The sequence below is a fragment of the Cervus elaphus genome, chromosome 13 (genome assembly GCF_910594005.1).
Source record: "Cervus elaphus chromosome 13, mCerEla1.1, whole genome shotgun sequence".
NCBI classification, from domain to species: domain Eukaryota; kingdom Metazoa; phylum Chordata; class Mammalia; order Artiodactyla; family Cervidae; genus Cervus; species Cervus elaphus.
In genome coordinates, this window is record NC_057827.1 from 29,430,037 (window position 1) to 29,448,635 (window position 18,599).

At 38.6% G+C, this 18,599-nt stretch overlaps 1 protein-coding gene across 5 annotated transcripts in view; it reads left to right on the plus strand.

Annotated features, from left to right (window-relative positions):
• The window catches only part of ZFAND6 (zinc finger AN1-type containing 6), a 52,467-nt gene that overhangs the window by 19,073 nt on the left and 14,795 nt on the right, over positions 1–18,599 (plus strand). For 2 of the 5 annotated variants that reach the window (XM_043921675.1, XM_043921676.1), the window contains exon 2: positions 9,871–10,031. The exons of the other annotated variants lie outside the window; for them this stretch is intronic. The gene's annotated coding sequence lies outside the window, so the exon portion shown is untranslated. The remainder of the gene's footprint in view (positions 1–9,870; positions 10,032–18,599) is intronic. 5 annotated transcript variants of the gene reach the window in all.

Genomic DNA, 18,599 nt, shown 5'->3' on the forward strand with positions numbered 1-18,599 from the left:
CTTATAGCCATTTGACCTGAGCAAGTTCCATAATCTCACTAAGCCTCAGTTCCCTCATTTCTGAAGTGGAGATGATAATAGTCCTACTTGTAAGAGATATTATTGTGAAGATTGGAGGAGACATTGCAGGTAAAGAATTTATCATGGACCCTCTCATTTCTGTTCTTCTCTTGTCCTACTACTCTGATTTAGCTACAAGCTTCTGGCTTGTCCTGGCCCATGATCTTTTACTGGCAGAGTTGATGAGACATCTAAGTGAATTTCTAGACAGTTAGCAAAGAGAGGCATTTTAGGAGAAAGGTCTGGGCTCGAGTCATGTTTTGAAAACATTTGCGTAGAGCTGCTACTTAGAGCTTTGAAACTTGAACTTTGTACATAAGAAGACAAATTGCAGGTGATGAGATACTGAGATACAGGTCCAGGACCCACACACCTTTGGACATTTCAGTTTTCAAGTATTTTTTTATTGGCTTCTCAACTTTTGAAATATTTCAGAAATACCAACTTTTTGGCATCCATAAAATGCAGAGTCACATACCTGGAAGTAGTATAGAAATTTCAGGTAGTCTGATATTTCTGCCCATTTCCTGTACCCTTACCGACGGTACTTTTTTTATTTTCAATAAAATATTCTAGGTTTTGTTTCAGAAGATAACGGTCATCATAAGTGTGACCCCATTTAACATGTAGGAGGAAGAGAAATCATCAAAGGAATTAATTCCAGAGTAAGATTTCTTTAATGTTGTGTTGTCTTTTTAGTCAGTAAGATGTCAGACACTATTCATTAGGTGACTGATTTATCAGAGAAGATGGGTAAAGGGAGGTGCACCTGAAATCAGAGGAAGTGTAAATGATAATGAGAGAAAATGTAAAAAAAAATCACAAGAATCTGTGATGAATCTAGATGTTTAATTGCTGATTTGTGTATGATTAAACTCCAAGCTATATTTTATCCAGTCTTGAAAAACAGCACAGAACCTTGCTGATTTGTCACCAATATCCTTGGTTTGGTTGTCTCTAATAAGGAACAGATTCTGGGACTTTTCCTGGTGGTTCAGTGGTTAGGACACCCACACTTGCACTGCAAGGGTGTGGTTCAGTCCCTGCCTGGTTAGGGAACTGAGATCGTGCATGCCTTGTGGTATAGCCAAAAACAAACAAACAGTCCCAATTATAGGTATCTCTTAACACCTCACTCTGACTGTGAGCATTAGAATTTTACATTCTAGAATTTAAAATTTTACTGTCTGATACAGTGAGGAAGCTTACTTCTCAAGACCAAATCAATTGCAGTGATTATTTAGTTGACATTTTGGGATGGAAGCTGTTTTGTATTTTCAGTACCGTAATTCTTAAAATGAGAGTGCTACATAAATTGAGGATGTGTGTTAATAGAGAGAGAACAATATCCTGGTTTGCTGCTTGTGTTTGCTTGATTTCACATTTATGGTCCATCTTAAGACAAAACAGGGGCTTCCCAGGTGGTGCTAGTGGTAAAGAACCTGCCTGTCAATGCCGGAGACATAAGTGACTCCAGTTTGATCCTTGGAATGGAAGATTCCCTGGAGGAGGAAATGGCAAACCCCTCCAGTAGTCCTGCTTGGAGAATCCCATGGATGGGGAGCCTGGCAGGCTACGGTCCATGGAGTTGCAAAGAGTCGGATATGACTGAAGTGACTTAGCACAAAGACAAAACAAAAAAAAATATATATGAATAACACAGAAACAAATATATTTCATACTAACCAGAAATCTTGCATGTAAAATGAGTCTAAAGTGGCTGTCAGTTTGTTTTGTTTTGTTTTTTTTAAGCCGAGGGGAAGGAAACTTGAGTGTCTATTAACAGGAAAAAGAATTATTTTGTATTGCAGGTAAAATATTTTTTTCATTACCTGTCATTTGTTAAACTTAGCTCCTTAAATAGTTAGAAGAGATAAAAAGGTATTAAGTAATGTTCAAAGTACATAGGTAGCAAGATAATTGTACCCCAGAGCTTCTGTAAGGTGTTAGCCACAGCTGAGCATTTTTAAATGATCATAATCCCAGGAGGTCTAATTATTTCATAATTCACGTTTGCTTAATTGGAATGTATATATTGAATGGACATTCCATCTTTTTAAGGAAAACCTTTATTGCATAGTTAGTTGGTTTTAGAAGTTTAGAAAAAGCAGGGAAAGAAACCACATTAACCACAGAAGTTATTCTCTGCAAAATACACCCACCTTGGAATAATACTGGCGTAATGGCATAATTTGTATACAGACATTTGTATACCTGTCTCACGTGTATGCTAAGTCGCTTCAGCCGTGTCCGACTCTTTGAGACTCTAGGAACTGTAGCCCACCAAGGCTCCTCTGTCCATGGGATTCTCCAAGCAAGAATGCTGGAATGGGTTGCCGTTTCCTTCTCCAGGGGATCTTCCTGACCCAAGGATTGAACTCACATCTCCTGTGTCTCCTGTATTGCAGGTGGATTCTTTACCACTGAGCCACTCACTGGGGAAGCCCCACGTGTCGCATATGTTACCTTTTTTATTTAAAAAAAAAAACAGAAAAGCTCATAAAATCCTTAGTTGTTTATGAGAAATAGCCATGTTGAAGGACTTGTTTTGTCTCTTCCATTAGTACAGGAGGGTAACACTGACAGTATTCTCATGTGGTTTGGTTCTCACCCTCTGGAAAGGATTGAGGCAGAGTGTGTGATGCCAGGGTGCTTTTTTCTCTCTAAAATATTTGTTTTCTCATTGGGGTGCCTGTATCTTTTTGAATTAGTGTTTATATTTATATATGTATATATCCTATATGGCGTGGAGTTGCTGGGTCATCAGTTCAGTTCAGTCGCTCAGTTGTGTCCAACTCTTTGCGACCCCATGAATCGCAGCACGCCAGGCCTCCCTGTCCATCACCAACTCCCGGAGTTTACTCAGACTCATGCCCATCAAGTCGGTGATGCCATCCAGCCATCTCAGCCTCTGTCGTCCCCTTCTCCTCCTGCCCCCAATCCCTCCCAGCATCAGGGTCTTTTCCAATGAGTCAGCTCTTCGCATGAGGTGGCCAAGGTATTGGAGTTTCAGCATCAGTCCTTCCAATGAACACCCAGGACTGATCTCCTTTAGGATGGACTGGTTGGATCTCCTTGCAGTCCAAGGGACTCTCGAGTCTTCTCCAACACCATAGTTCAAAAGCATGCTGGGTCATAGGATAGTTCTATTTTTAGTTGTTTGAGAAACCACATGTTTTCCACAGTGGCTGCATCAATTTACATTCCCACCAACAGTGTATGTATGAGAGTTCCCTTTTCTCCACATCCTCTCCAGCATTTGTTATTTGTGTCCTTCTTCTTTGACGATGGCCATTTCTGTTGACAGGTGTAAGGTGATACTCTCACTGTGCTTTTGATTTGTGTTTCCCTCGTGATTAGTTGTATTGAGCATTTTTTCCTGTGCCTGTTGGCCATCTGCATTTCCTCTTTGGAAAAATGTATTCAAATCGTCTGCCCATTTTTTAATCTGGTGGTTTTTTTTTTTTAATGTTGAGTCGTATGAACTGTTTATATCATTTGCAAATATTTTCTCCCATTCAGTACTCTGTCTTTCCATTTGGTTGATGGTTATTTTTCCTTTGCTATCCATAAAAGCTTTTAAGTTGAATTAGGTCCTGTTTGTTTATTTTTGCTTTTATTTCCTTTGTTTTAGGGGATGGATTAAAAAAAATTGCTACAATTTAGGTCAAAGAGTGTTCTGACTATGAGGAAAACTCAAGACTTTTTAAACTTGCTTATCTCTTGAAATTTTGAATCATACTTTCCTTGGTCTTGGGTTTTCCTGGTGCTCAGAGGTAGAGAATCCACCTGCCAATGCAGGAGATGATGCAGGTTCAATCCCTGAGTCAGGAAGATCCTCTGGAGAAAAAAATGGTAGCCCACTCCAGTATTCCTTTCTGGAAGGTCCAGTGGACAGAAGAACCTGGTGGGCTGCAGTCCATGGAGTTGCAAAGAGTCGGACACAACTTAGCGACTAAACAACAAAAACAACAAATCCTTGGTCTTTGATTCCATATGACTTAAAGCCAGGTTCTTGGGACTTTTAACTTGCTGGCAGTATCTTGAGGCTAATATTGGAACTAGTTGGACTTCATCCAGCAGATGTGAGACAAATAAGGAGCTGTTAAAGGGCCCATTGGTGATGAAGTAGAAACAATTTCAGCTGAATGGCTTCAAAGAGTATGGTGCCTAGCAGTTTGTTTTGTGTTTCATAACTACACATAGAAACAGAAAAGTCTGATCTTGAAATGGCATGTATCCTAACAGGAACTTAAAATTATCAGAATGACCTCTATGTATTATTGAAACAAGATCCAATGCAGATTCGTGTGTTAACTTTTAAGTAGTTTTAAAATTAATATGCTGCTTTTTTTCTTAATTTAGGGAGACTTGAAAATTACTGGGTTTTTTTTTCAGCTTTTGAAGTAGTGGAAAGATACACATAGGATATTTTAATGGTGTGGAAAAGGTACTACTTTGATTTTACTTGAAAGGGAAAGTGGACATGCTCACTGACATGCTCAGTCATGTCTGATTCTTTGCAACCCCATGGAATAATACATAATACAGTCCATGGAATTCTCCAGGCCAGAATACTGGAGTGGATAGCCTTTTCCTTCTCCAGGGGATCTTCCTAATGCAGGGATCAAACCCACATCTCCTGCAGGCAGATTCTTTACCAGCTGAGCCACAAGGGAAGCCCTTCATTTTACTTATGAATAGTAATAATGTCTTTCTTAAATGACCTATGGGTTACATTAAATTCTTGAAAAGAATATCATACAAATTAGGAAGTTTTAAACACAGAATTCTCATCTGGCATACTATTTTTAGATTGTCATAGATTAATCTGCTGGCTATTTAGTGGCCTGGAAAGGGGAAGGGAACTAATTTAAACTGGATTAGTGTGTTCTACACTGTTAAAGCATTCCCGTATTCTAAAAATTAAAGATGGAGATACTGGTAATTTGATTTTTACATGGGTGATTGGATTTTGTATAATTGATATATAAGGGTTCAGGGTTTGTTTTTGTGATGTGGGTAAATGCAAGTCAAGTGTTAATCCATTATATAAATATTTGAGTGCCTAGAACACCTGTTCTATGTAGGTGTGCCAAATACTAGAAATACAGAGGTTAACAAGACAGATGGCTCCTAAAATGTACCGTTATCAAAATATAGTGAGCTGAATTACATGGTATAACTTTGACCACAAAAGTGACTTGTGTATTAACATGTCTTGGAGCCTTTTTCATTTCTTTCTGTAGCACTCCCTTTCTCTTCAGAGTTGGGACCTGTATAGTACAGAAGAGCTAAGGGAAATATGGCAAATACAGATACAGGTTCATGATTTGTCATGTCCTGTATTAGGGGTTTGCTGGAAATTCAGATGAAGACCATGTTGATCTGACTTAATAAAGCCTCTGAAGTGAGCTGCATTTTCTGACTCACATGTGTATGTGTTACAGTCTCCTTGGCAGTGTAGGTTAAGAGTTGATTTAGAAGCAGGTAGGTGATACCTGAAAATTTGCTCCCTGTCCTCCAGAATACATACATAGGTATACATAGAGATGCCCATGTGCACATCCCATATTTAAGCTAGAGATTTTAGATTTAAAGTTAGATTAAATTTTTAGGTTTGAGTGGGTCATATTTCATTCACAGTATGAGTTGTTCTGATCCTTTTATTATAACAGTGTTTACCTGCAGCATTTAGGAAATTGGAGTTTTGAATTGAGATCAGAGGAAAAGTTTGTAGAGCTAGCAGATAGGTTTGGTAGGGGAGAGTATTTGCCACATGCTACCTGAGAAAAAGGGAGAGAAGGCAGGGTTTGGGATAAAATAATTTTGCCTGCTTTGTAGTTGGGTAGAATCCATACAAGGGTTAGATCCCTGGGTGGGGAAGATTCCTGGAGAAGGAAATGGCTACCCACTCCAGTATTCTCGCCTGGGAAATCCTGTGGACAGAGGAGCATGGTGCTCTACAGTCCCCGGGGTCACAAAGAGTCAGGCACAATTTAGCGACTGAACAACAGCAGTTCTACAAGTGCCTACTAAAGTGCCTTTTTTTAAAACAAGGTAGTGTTTGGTGCTATATCAAAGATTAATCTGATATAGAGCTTGCCTGAAAGAAGGCCACGGTTCAGTAACAGTGCTCCTGACTTGGAATTAGCTCAAGTACCAGTGAATATTCTACCAGTTAGGTTGCTCATACCTGACAGAGGGTGTATCCAGATTAGTATAGGAGACTAAAATTCATCCTTTCTTCTTTGTCCTGACACCAGTTTTCCCTCCAGTTCCTGCCTTTGTCTCTTTTAGGCTGTGAGCAAGGTGATGTGTTTTTCTGTTCCTTTTCGAGATGAACTGTTTGTGAGATTTCCTACTAGAGAGACTACTGTTCTGGGCCTCCTGACAAGTAAAACAAAAATGTGGAGTGTGGGCATAGGATGCAGATAATGATTGTATAGTCAAAGCTGTGTTCTTAACAGTTCTTGCCGTCTTACAGAGACTGACTCTTAGAGTTAGTAAAAGACAATTGAAGATAAGTTAAAGTGAGAGAGAGTGTGTTAAGCCATTGGAGAGAGAGGAGAACATGAAATCAGTGAAGTGGTATGTTGCTGTCAGGATTTTCTCCTTTCTTGCTATGTTCCTTTATTCTCTCTCTTTTTTTTTTTTCTCCCCCTTTCCTCTTTTTTTTCCTCCCTCTCTTTATTTTGTAGATTTAGACCACTGAAATGTTGTATACTATCCATTTATCCCTTGGCCTTTCAGTGATTAACATTCTCTTGTCTTTTCCAGGTGCTCTGTAGTCACTGTGGCATTGTCCGCTTACTGTGGGCAGTGCAGGATTTGCTTGGGTGGGACGTTTGTTTTATTAACAGTATTTCCCTTCTAGGTTACTGATCACTGATTATCTCTTGACTTTGGTAATGCTTTGCTACCTGGCATACCCAGAAATTAACTTAATTTGGAGTTTTTAGCAAGGACACATCCACCACTGCATATCCAATTGAAGAACAGCTGTGCTTTCTTGGGAAAAGTTTGTCTCTTTAACTGCATAGGGTAACAGGTTTGAGAAGAGGCATTCACTTGACTCTTTAGGTTGAGAAGAGGCAGACATTCACTTGACTCTCTAGCTCTCACATCGATGTTTTAAATGAGAGCACTGCTTATAATTGACTAAAATGGATAGTCACAAATCAGTTTAGCCTGATGTTGGGTTGGATTTGAGTGTATAGAGATAGCAATAGGAAATGATGGTTCTCTTGTTGTTTGGTGTCTGGTTGAGTTCCTTTAGAACATCAGGTCCAAATATTTATTTTTCTCAGGTTTAATTTGGAAATTATAGAAAATTGCATTAATAATACAAATAGTTCCCATCTACCCCCTGGCAAGATTCACTCATTGTTAGCATTTTGCTGCATTCGGGCTGTCATTTTATTTTTTTCTGAACTTTCTGAGAAGTTGCGTGCACCCTGTCCCTTTACCATGTCATACTTAAAGACGTATATTATCTAAGAACAGCATTCTTATAGTTTCAGGGAGATTCCAGTTATCAAGGAAATTGAACACTGATACAGTATACTTCTCTAATACACAGCCCACATTCAGATTTCTCTAGTTTCCTCAGTAATGTTCTTTAATAATTTTTTTCCAGTCTAGGATCCAATCTTCAATCATTTATTGACTTGTCATGTCTCTAGTTTCTTTTAATCACAACCCTATCCTTAGCCTTTCTTTGTCTTTTATGACACTGACACTTCTGAAGAGTGACAGACCATTTATTTATGGAATCTCCCTCGATTGGGGTCTGTCCGATGTGTCCTTGTGATTGAATGTAGGAGGTGAGCAGGAATGCTGTGATACTGCATGTGATTCTCAGGGCCTCTCATCAGGAGGAGTGTATCCACTTGTCCTCTTTGCAGTGATACCAGCTTTGATCTTCCCATTAATGTGGGAAAGTTACTGTTTTTTTTTTTCTCCAGTAAGCAATTTCTGGGGAGATACTTTGAGACTTAATATATCTCTTCATCATCAAACTTTCATCCTCAAAAAATTTTAACATTCTTTGGCAGTTTTGCCAGAATCTATCGTTAGTATGGTTGTTGAAGTTCAAATCTTTGATTGCACAAACCCAGTAGTATAGGAGGGAGTCTGTTCCAGCTGTTGGGTTCCTTGGCTTTATAAAGTATTTTGTGTTGAACTGGAATTTCTCTTCTGAGACTTTGACACATTATTTCAAATTTTGTACTTTTATGCTACTTGTGAGATAAGCCTGCTGTTTTCTTCTTCATAACAACCCCTCAGAATGCATTCCACTTTTGTCTTTTCTCTCAGTTACTACTCCCATTTCTAACAGTTGTTTCTTGTGAGAGAGCTTTCCTGAATTTATAACCATACTGTTGGTTTCCTGCTAACATTCGTTTATCAATATCATAGATCTAGCACCAGATCCAGATACCAGTTTTATATATGGTTTATTCAATACAGTAGATTGCTGTTGCTTATAATCTAGCTTGAGCACAAGGCTTTGGAGTCAGGTAAATCTGGCTTCAAGTCCTGTCTCTGCCACTTATTAGCTCTGTCCTCTTCAGCAGGTTCATAACATCTCTGAACTTCAGTTTCACAATCTGAAAAGAGTTGGTAATAATTGCAGCTACCTTTTAGGGGGGAATGAGGATTAAGTGTGCATGTAAAATTATGGGAATGGTGTCTGTTGCACTGCAATCACTTATCAAATGTTTATTGTTATTATATAGAAAGGATGCTTCTATTTTTACACCCAAGATTGGTGGAATTTATTTTTAGCTCTTGTTTTTTATTGTAGGCTCATTTAAATCTGTGGTGATAATCAGAAAGTTTCAATAAGTGCTACTGAAGCACAGTTAGACTCTTGAATAAATATTTTAACTTATGTGAATATTATTCTATCACTGACAACTTTGATAAAGTTTAGAGTCATTTCTTAAATTATTTATATGCCCATTATAAGTAGATTGTAAAGACACAAACATTTGAGTTATTTTGACTGAATCCTAAAACCTTTAGCCTTTTATTGCATAGCAAATACACAATCAGTTTTTCAGCATTAAATAGTATTTTAAAAATTAGTGAATTTTGAGTGTTTGTATGCTATTTCTTACGGCATTTTAAAACCATGTTGTTAATATAAATAGTAAATTGACTTTGTGAAACCCTAAAACTTTTCCTAAAATTTACTGTAGAAACTGAGTTTATTAATACACAATATTGGGGGAACATAGTTACCCAGGTATTTTAGGACATCTTGATTGAACGCAGTTTTATTTTCCAGATAAGCTGTCTAGAACACTTGAAGAACCTGTTTCAATAATGATACTATAGGAATTTGAGTCTGTAGGGAAATGTGCTGTAACCCTTCATTGTAATGTTAGAAGTATGGCTCCTCTTTCTGTCACAACAGGACCAAGAGTCATATTCTCCTCAATCAGAGGTCCCCAGGGATATTCTTGGTACACTCAGGGTACCCCATTGACTGTCTCTCTATAAAAAGTTCTTTCATTGGTGGTTATTTATGCTAAAGAAATAAGCTAAACTTTAGGAAACAAAGAAAGACCTAGTTTTGCTCACTTTGGGTATAAATGATTATAAAAGGTAGAAAAATCTATGTTACAGTTACATATTGTACATTGGTGTCAGATACCAAGTGAAATGTTACCCTTAACTTTACATTGCAACCCTTTTTATGTAGCTGTAAGAGTGAAAGCACTCCTTAAACTTTTAGACAATTAAAGTGTGCATAGTTAATTTGAACTGTCTCAACTCTCTTTCATGTTAAATGTGTTACAGGAATGAATCTGAAGTCTGCTGCAATAAAACACTGAAGGCTTTAAAATGTTTTCTTGCATAAAACTCAAACTTTAAGTAGCTGCTTATGAGGATAGGGAAGGGAGGAAGCTAATGTCTGTCTCAAGATACAGGACAGCTGTTTGCTCATCAACCTCAACTGTGTGAGTAGACTTAAGCCTGTAACACTGTGTACTTAGGCATAATAATAACTTACAGTTTTTTAATCTAAAGTACTTAAAGATACACTTAAGTCAGCATGATGAGGTATTTTTTAGGGTCTATTTTTTTCTGGTGGGTAGAATGTTGAGGGTGGAGTGGGTGATAGGTTTTTATTTACAAAGTATTTTCGAGAATAAAACTTAACAACTAAGTATCATTAGTGACCATGCATCTTTTTTCATTATTATTGTGAAGCAAAAGAAGAAAATTCTGTAGATCACTCTATTTTATAGTTGATTTCATCCTTTTAAAATTAATATTTTAATCAATCATAAAATGTATTTTGGAAGTATGATGTTAGATATTAATATAGAAAATAGCTCTTGGAAATAATTTAATAACTTAAATTGTAATTAATAATTTTTATAATAACTGTTTAATCAGAGAGAGTATATACTTCAAAATAAAGAAACTCTAGTTTACTGAATGCAGTTAGAAGTCTTTTACACTTGCCAACTCTGTTTTTAAAAGTGCCTTAATATAGATATTGTGGAAAGAAGATTCTCCTTTTTCTCTTACTAAAAGCTATCACCTTAAGAATCATTTTGGGATAGAGGGGTGTGATTTTTTTTTCTACTTTCTTTTTTGTTTTTGTTTTGGGTTTTTTCCTCCTCCTCCATGGATTTAGGAGTAAGATTCTTTAATTGAAATGTTTCCCATAGTAGAGAAATGCAGTTTTATAGAAAAGATAATTAAAATGTAAGACATTGCCATGAGCAGTGTGATGAACGTGTAGGTTAAGATTTATCAAATCTTACTCACTATTTAGGGAAGTATGAAATAAAAGAAATGCTGTTTGCAGTAAGATGAGCTTACTTTCTCTTTCACATCAGAATGTATTGACTGAAGGGAAATAAAAATTGACTGATTTTAGAATCAGTGAGTGAGAAGTCTCTTAGAAAGCATAATGAAGAACATGTAGTGAATATGGATATTCTTATGAAAGTAGTCAAAGGTTACATGCCAGAAATGAAGAGAGGAATGTGGGTACCTTTAAAAGTAGTTAAAAAACTTGAAGTTTCAGTCTGGTCGGTTTTTTTTTTTTTTTTTTTTCTTTTCTGGGCTGGTCAGTAAATGGACAGTCCTGTATGAATCCCCAGGGCTTACCTTAGTCCTAATTTTTCAGTGGCTCTAAAGAACTCGTGCTTAATGATGACAAGTCTCACTTTAGTGAGGTTTTAAGGTCTATAATATGAGGTTCAACTCTTCAGTTTACAGTCATTTGGCATTTCCCCTATAGAGGGTGAGTTTAATTTGGTACTATTTTGTGCAGTACTCTAGCACTCTATGCTCTTCTCTTTATTTAGTGTTTCTTTATTGTCGAATAAAGAAAATGTAGGTGAAGGAAGCCTTTAGTACATACTTAGTGCAAGTTTGATTTATTTATTTTTTTATTGAAGGGTAATTGCTTTACAGAATTTTGTTGTTTTCTGTCAAACCTCAACATGAATCAGCCATGGGCGAAAGTTTGATTTTTAAAGATGAAATTAGGCAGAAAGGACACACAGTAGGAAACAAAAGAAGCTTATATATAAATAACTATGGAGGATTTGGGGGAAACTGTATGCCAGTAGATTGGTCCTGTTTCCATTTCTCCTCCTATCGCTCTGAGATGATTCTTTGTGTCTGTGTTATACTTCTGCTGAGCAGGTAGAGCAGAGTGCTGAGAAACTAAGTTTCCTGGGCTAGGAAGTGCTTGCAGGAGAGAGTGAGCACCGTTTGTAAACTCTGCTTGTAAACTCTGCTTCTGCTCTGTCCCTGGCCTGCCCTACCCTTAGCACACCACATAGGCTTCTTGTTGATCTTGCACTCACTTCTGTGACAGAGTTTTGCTTAGATCATATGTACATTTTAACTTCTTATGTTGTTGTGTCTTGCAGTATGTAGTAACATGGAGTTCCTGAGTTACACTGAAAGCCATGTAACATGGTTAAGGGCCCAGGGTGTAAGTCAGGCTGCCTGATTCAGATCCTAACGTGATAGTGAACAAATGACTTAAACCTTTCTGTGACTCACTTTTCTAATCTGTAAAATAGATACAGTAATAATTTGTTACCTGATATGGGGTCTTGTGAGGTTTAAGTGAGTCATTGATACTTACAAATTATTGCTTTTATTTTAATCTTTTGTTTCTTCTTTGAGAGGACTAATAGTAAGTGGCCTATTCCAAGTCCTTAAAGTAATCAATTGTAAGGCTTCAGGATCTAGAATTGGAAACTCAAAAAGGAGGATATTTTCACTTGGGTATCATGGAAGATCTCTCTTGACCAGTAGAATAGAGAACCTTACTCTCCTGTCTTCTGTTCTCATTCTGCTATATTAGCTAGCCAAGTTTCAGTTTTCAGTAGACACATGTGGCTAACTGTATTGGACAGTGCTGTTCTAGATGGTTGGATTTGAATCTGTAATATATTTACATTAAACATGGCATATCTTGATGACACGCAGCTATATTTGTCTAGAACATGAAAGATTGGTCTTGGTGTCAGATGTAACTCCACAAAAGAGGAAGAAAGGAAGCAAAAGTACTTACTGAAGAATATTGGTTAAAGTTAGGGATATTTTCTCTGAGTTTTAGGTCAAGTGATTTTTAGGCAGTTCAGCAAAGTCAGTATCAGTTCAGTCACTCGGTCGTGCCCGACTCTGTGACCCGTGGACTGCAGCACACCAGGCTTCCCTGTCCATAATCAACTCCCAGAGCTTGCTTAAACTCATGTCCATGGAGTCGGTGATGCCATCCAACCATCTCATCCCCTGTCATCCCTTTCCCCTCCTGCCTTCAGTCTTTCCCAGTATCAGAGTCTTTTCCAGTGAATTGTCAGCATCAGGTGGCCAAAGTACTGGAGCTTCAGCTTCAGCATCAGTCTTTCCAATGAACACCCAGGACTGATCTCCTTTAGGATGGACTGGTTGGATCTCCTTGCAGTCCAAGGGACTCTCAAGAGTCTTCTCCAACACCACAGTTCAAAAGCATCAATTCTTTGGCACTCAACTTTCTTTATGGTCCAGCTGTCACATCCATACATGACTACTGGAAAAATCATAGTGTTGACTAAGTCAAGAGTCATTATAATGATATTTTAAAGTAAAGGCATGTATGGATGAACTAAGCAGTGTTGAAGGTCTTGGGTTCTGTCAGTAGTGACTGCTCCTTGGATTAAAGTGAGCTACTTTTTACATTTAATGCTGGAGGAGTGCTTTCTAATCTAGAAGCACTTTTGAAAGCTTGGCAGTGTAATGGATGGCAGACTTAAGTCTTTCAGGAAAGACTCAGTATCAGTGTTTTATTATAAGAGAATCTTCCTCTGTTGGAGATGGTCCTGCTAAACCTTATATCACTCACTGTGTGTGTGTGTGTGTGTGTTTCTGCTTCTTCTGATAGCAAGAAGTAGAAACATGGTTTTATGTTCTGTAAGATCTTGATGTTTTCTGGAATCTAATCAGGGGACAGAACACATTGGAACAGATAACCATTCTAACTGAAAAAGGGAATTAGGGAGGTTATTTTAAAAGAAATGTGAAAAATTTCAAGGAATTGGCAAGAGGTTTACAGCTTTGGTACATTTTTCTGTGTTTGGTGTTCTTCCTCTTCTCCACCACCTTTTCACATTGAGTCATTGGGTCAGGTTTTCACCCTTCTCTACTTAACTTTTCTGGAAATATTATCCCATGGTACCAGTGGGGCAATTAGAGTTAAGACCTGTAGGTTGTACAGACTGTATTAAAAAGGAATTGATGGAGTCAATTGGCATGCCTAAGTTTAGTTTCTTTAACTGATTAAAAAGAAGGGAGGAACTGTATGAAAGTAGAGTGTTTTGGGTACATTGTATAGTTTTGTGGCTCACAGGGATTATTGAAATTAAAAGGGACATCTGTGTATATACATGGAAGTCACACATCTGTATTCCTGTCCTAACACTTGCACTGATCCTTACAAGCAGAGCCGTCTGTTATAACTTTCATCTTTCATGGTACCTCAGAGAGCAGTACGCAGCACAAGTGTATAAGCAAGGCCCCTTAAATGAAGAACTGGGATAAAAGAAAGAAAAATCGACCTATAGTCATGTAATTTTGCTGTATCTTTTCTGATCACACTCTAAATTGCATAGTTTTGAAGGTGTTTTTTCATCTGTCTTATATTTGAGTGCCTCTTGTGTACCTGCCATTGCTCTGGAACAGAAATGGGCAAACTGCAGCCCATTGCCACCTCTTTTTGTTAATAAAAGTTTTATTGGAACACAGCTATGCCCACTTATTTAGTCGTTTGGAGAAGAAAAGTAAATGAAAACACATAAATGTGGGAACCAATGGGAAAATTTGAGTGGGCTCCCTATTTTGCCAGAAAAAAAAAATGATATTGTTTTGTGCAGATAATGACTATGTCAACTTCTTTAAGATATGCAGTATGGAACCTGCATAAAATTGAGAATATAAAATTGACTACAACTTTCATTATAAAATCACAACATGGTGTGCCAGCTTAAGCACATTGCTAAATGAAGCCCTCTCTGAGTGAACTGAATTAGAAAAAATATCCTGAAGCTCAAGAGCATGAGTCTAAGCGTCTTTGTTTAGGGCACAAACTGTATAACATGTAGTGGTCCTTGCTGGTAAACCTAGATCCTGTCTAGAACAGCAAATTCAGTTTCTTTAGGAGGAGCCTATTGCAGCCTATTTGCTTTGGGGTAAATACTTGGTTACTGCAGGTTGTAGTACATGGCTGCTACTTTGCAGCACAGTTTCATTCACGCATTCTGCAAATACTGAATATCTACCATGTGCCAAGCATTTTTGTAAGTTATCAGTGGACAAAATGGACAGAATCACTGCTGTTGCAGAGGTAACATTTTAGTAGAGGGAAGATAGATGAAATAAGTATAATTTAATAGTAAACATTAAGATAAGGGCACTGAAGAAAAATAAAACTGGATAGGGTAATAAAGGATGCTGTTGGTTATTTCAAATAAAGGGATGAGGGAAACCCTCCTTCAGAAGATGACAGGTGAGCCAAGACCTGAAGGAGATGAGGGACTCCTGTCCTCCTAGTGATTCTGGAGGGTAGAAGTTACAGCAGTTACAAAGGCCTTAAGACCAGAGCATCCCTGGCAGTGTGCGTGATCTAGAGGAGTGGGAGAGGAGGTCAGGTAATGGGGGAACAGATTATAAAGCGCCTTTATGTCGATAGGGAGTTTGGCTTTTACTTGGTCAGCTGGAGGATTTTGAGCAAGCATGCAGTGTGCTTTGTTTTACAGTTAACATGATCACTGGCTGTTGTGTTGAAAAGACACCATAGGAACGTAATAAGAGAAGCAGGGGAGACAGATGTATCAATAACTGTATTGGTTATCAGCTGCCGTATACCACATTACCCCAAAACTTAATGGCTTAAAACAACAAATGTTTATTGTCTTGCATGGTTTCTGTGAGGAATAGAGAAGCGACTTAGCTGTGGAATTTTGGCTCAGGGTCTCTCATGAGGTTGCAGCTCAGATGTGAGCAGAGGTTGCAGTCATCTGAAGACTTCACCAGGACTGAAGGGTCTGCTTCCAGGTTCACTCACATGCCTCGTGGCCTGAGGCCTCAGTGACTGAGCAGGTGGGACCCTCCCTACAGCTCCATAGGGCCTTGCCCAGAGCGAGTGATCCACGAGAGAGAGCAAGCCAGCAGCCGCAGCGTGCAGCATCTATCATGACTAGACTCAGATACAGACCATCACGTGCACAGCATTCTGTTGTTATCCAGACCAACACCCAGAAAATGCGGGTGGGGACTACCAAGGGCTTGAATGCCAGGAATCCTTGGGCTCTCTGGGGGTCGTCTTGGAGGCTGGCACCTGGTTTACATGGTATTGTCTCAGTGTCCTCACAGGGCAAAGCCTGCCTCTCTCCCTGCAGTACCAGTGAGATCCAGGGAGGAGTGACTGAGTCATAGGCCAGACTCGGATCACATGCCCACCCCTGAGACAGGTGTGGCTCTGAGGAGGCGGGGTTAGGCCTATCCCAGCAAGTGAGAGGTTCTGCTATCTGAAAGGGTAAGGAGGAAGATGTACCAGGCAGACAGAAACTGTCAGTTCAGGAATATGATATCTTCATGTCCAGTTATTGAATGCTTTTATAATTATTAAGACACCATGGATGTTATTTAGCCTTGGTGAATAGAAAGCAGTGTGCTAAATAGAGGACAGTTTGTACCAAGAGCATTGCTGTCATTTTTTCCCATCATAGCTACAACTCTTTGTGTAAATTATACCTGCTGTTAAAGATTTGTGTGAAATATTGCCTTTCATAGTTTTTTCCCCTTATTGGGTGATGAACATATACTTAATTAAGAGATGAAGCTTAGGGAGCAAATAATACTTTAAATTTACATTGTCTGAATTAGAGAGAGTCCCACAGTTAATAGGACCTCTGCCCCTGGGAGTCCCAGGCCCACCTAGACTCCCCACATTCTCACCGGTGATGATTACATTAACACCATTTGCTTATTTAATTCAGGAGTTGGCAGACTTTTCGTTCATCACCTATTTTTGTTCAGCACATGACCCAAGAATGGCTTTTGCATATTTAAGTGGTGTATTTTTAAGGTAAAAATCAAGAGGGGCATTTTATAATGTGAAAATTCTAGGAAATTCAAATCTTGGTGGTCATTAAGTACAGTTCTGTTGGAACATTGTCGGTGGTTGCTTTTATGTGACAACAGTGAATTGAATAATGGTAACAGAGGCTGCATGGCCTTGCAGCCTAAAATATTTACTATGTGGTCATTTACAGAAAGGTTTGCTGGCCCCTGATTTACACATTTTTGGGTGCAACAGAGTAGAGTCATCTAAGGTGGGAATGCCAGTCAGAGTTTTCCTGAAGCCTATCTTCTTCGCCTGGAAGTACCATAGTGGCCTCGATTTGTGAGACCTGTTGTGCTGGTCAGTGAAAACTTTTTTACGTCAATAACCAGGGAAGTGAGGTTTGAGTATAGTAGAATTGGCTCGGAGGTCTCTCATCCTTGTATAACTGAGTGTGTTGAAACTGATGGATTAATTATTTGCCGGGAAGGAATATGTGGTATCCCCCAGGATGTCATCTTCGTGTTAGCTGGACTCAAGCCTTTTTGTCCTTCAGCCCACACAGCGGCAGGAAAGACACGCTAACATAGGGACCTAAGAACTGCTGTACAGAGAGAGTATTGCAGGGCACCCTCAGGACAGTAGGAACCCTAACTCAGAGTGAGTAGGGTAATCCTAGACTATCAGAGTGAACAACATCATCGCCGCATCTTCTCTTTCATCTGTTCGCTTTATGAATGTCCCTAGGTTTTCTGTAACCTCTGCAGAGGTTCCTGACCCCCAGAACATGTCTCTTGCCTATATGATAGCTGATGGAGCCAAATGCTTAGAACTCTATGGGAAATTACTGTATGCTGCCAGAAGACATTAATCTCAAACACCTGTGACAGAATGGGTATTCTTCTTTTGATCAATTATTATTAATAAAACAAATTATAGAAGAATATTCTATGTTGCTCTTTTCTGAGATCTCCATTTGATAAAATTGCAGAAGATTAGCCAGTTCTGAGTAGTAAAGGCCAGGGGCAAAGGGAAAGCTTGTCTTTATCACTTTGTGCCTACAGTATTAGTTCGAAGTTTAGTTGGCATTCTTATGTAACTCAGCATGTATATTTTTTCTTCTCCTGAAATTAATAGTAACGATTTCAAGTTGAAACGGTTCTGGTGTTAACCTAAGAATTAAAATTCTGATGCTTACCAGCCAGTTAACTGAAAGTGAAGGTAGCCTTGCGTTGGAGAGTATAGGCTCTCTCTGAGAAAGGATCCCAGCTAATTGGTTTAATTTTGGGAACATCAGTCTACTATTGTCAGGTTTTGCTGTTTTCAAGAGGAGCTGAAACTCTGGGATTTTTTGTTTGACATTTCCCCAACTTTTGAAAGTTAACAATTAGTTTAAAAAAATTAATATGTGCTGGCTAACCAAACATGCACATGCCTGTGGGTCAGATTTCACTTGTTTGCCAGTTCATAACTTCTGTATTTAACTCATCATTGTAAACCATGTATCCTCCCTATTTATTTCAGGAGGGAGAACAATAAAATGAAAAATTATACGTGCCTTTTATAACTGGTTTGGATTACTGATCATTCTTGCTGAGTGACTGTTTCAATATATGAATCATGGGTACTGTGGTTGAAACATTTTTCATCAGTCTGTTTTCTCCCCCTTTCAATGGAAAGTAACCCTTTTGGGGGGCCTGATGTGAATAGTCCAACAAAAATGAAATGTATGTATTCAACAAAATACTTTGTAGTATTCATATTAGGCAAAAAGGGAATTTGAAAAGGAAACCATTACCTGGGAAATGACTTGTATAACCTGTAAAGCATCTGAGTAATGGGTGAGCTTAAGTGCCCCCAAAAGGCGGTACAGAGAGTGTCTGTTGGAATACAAAACAGAGGAGGATCGAGGTGGACAGAAATGAAACCAGAAGAGATAGAATTTAAGCTG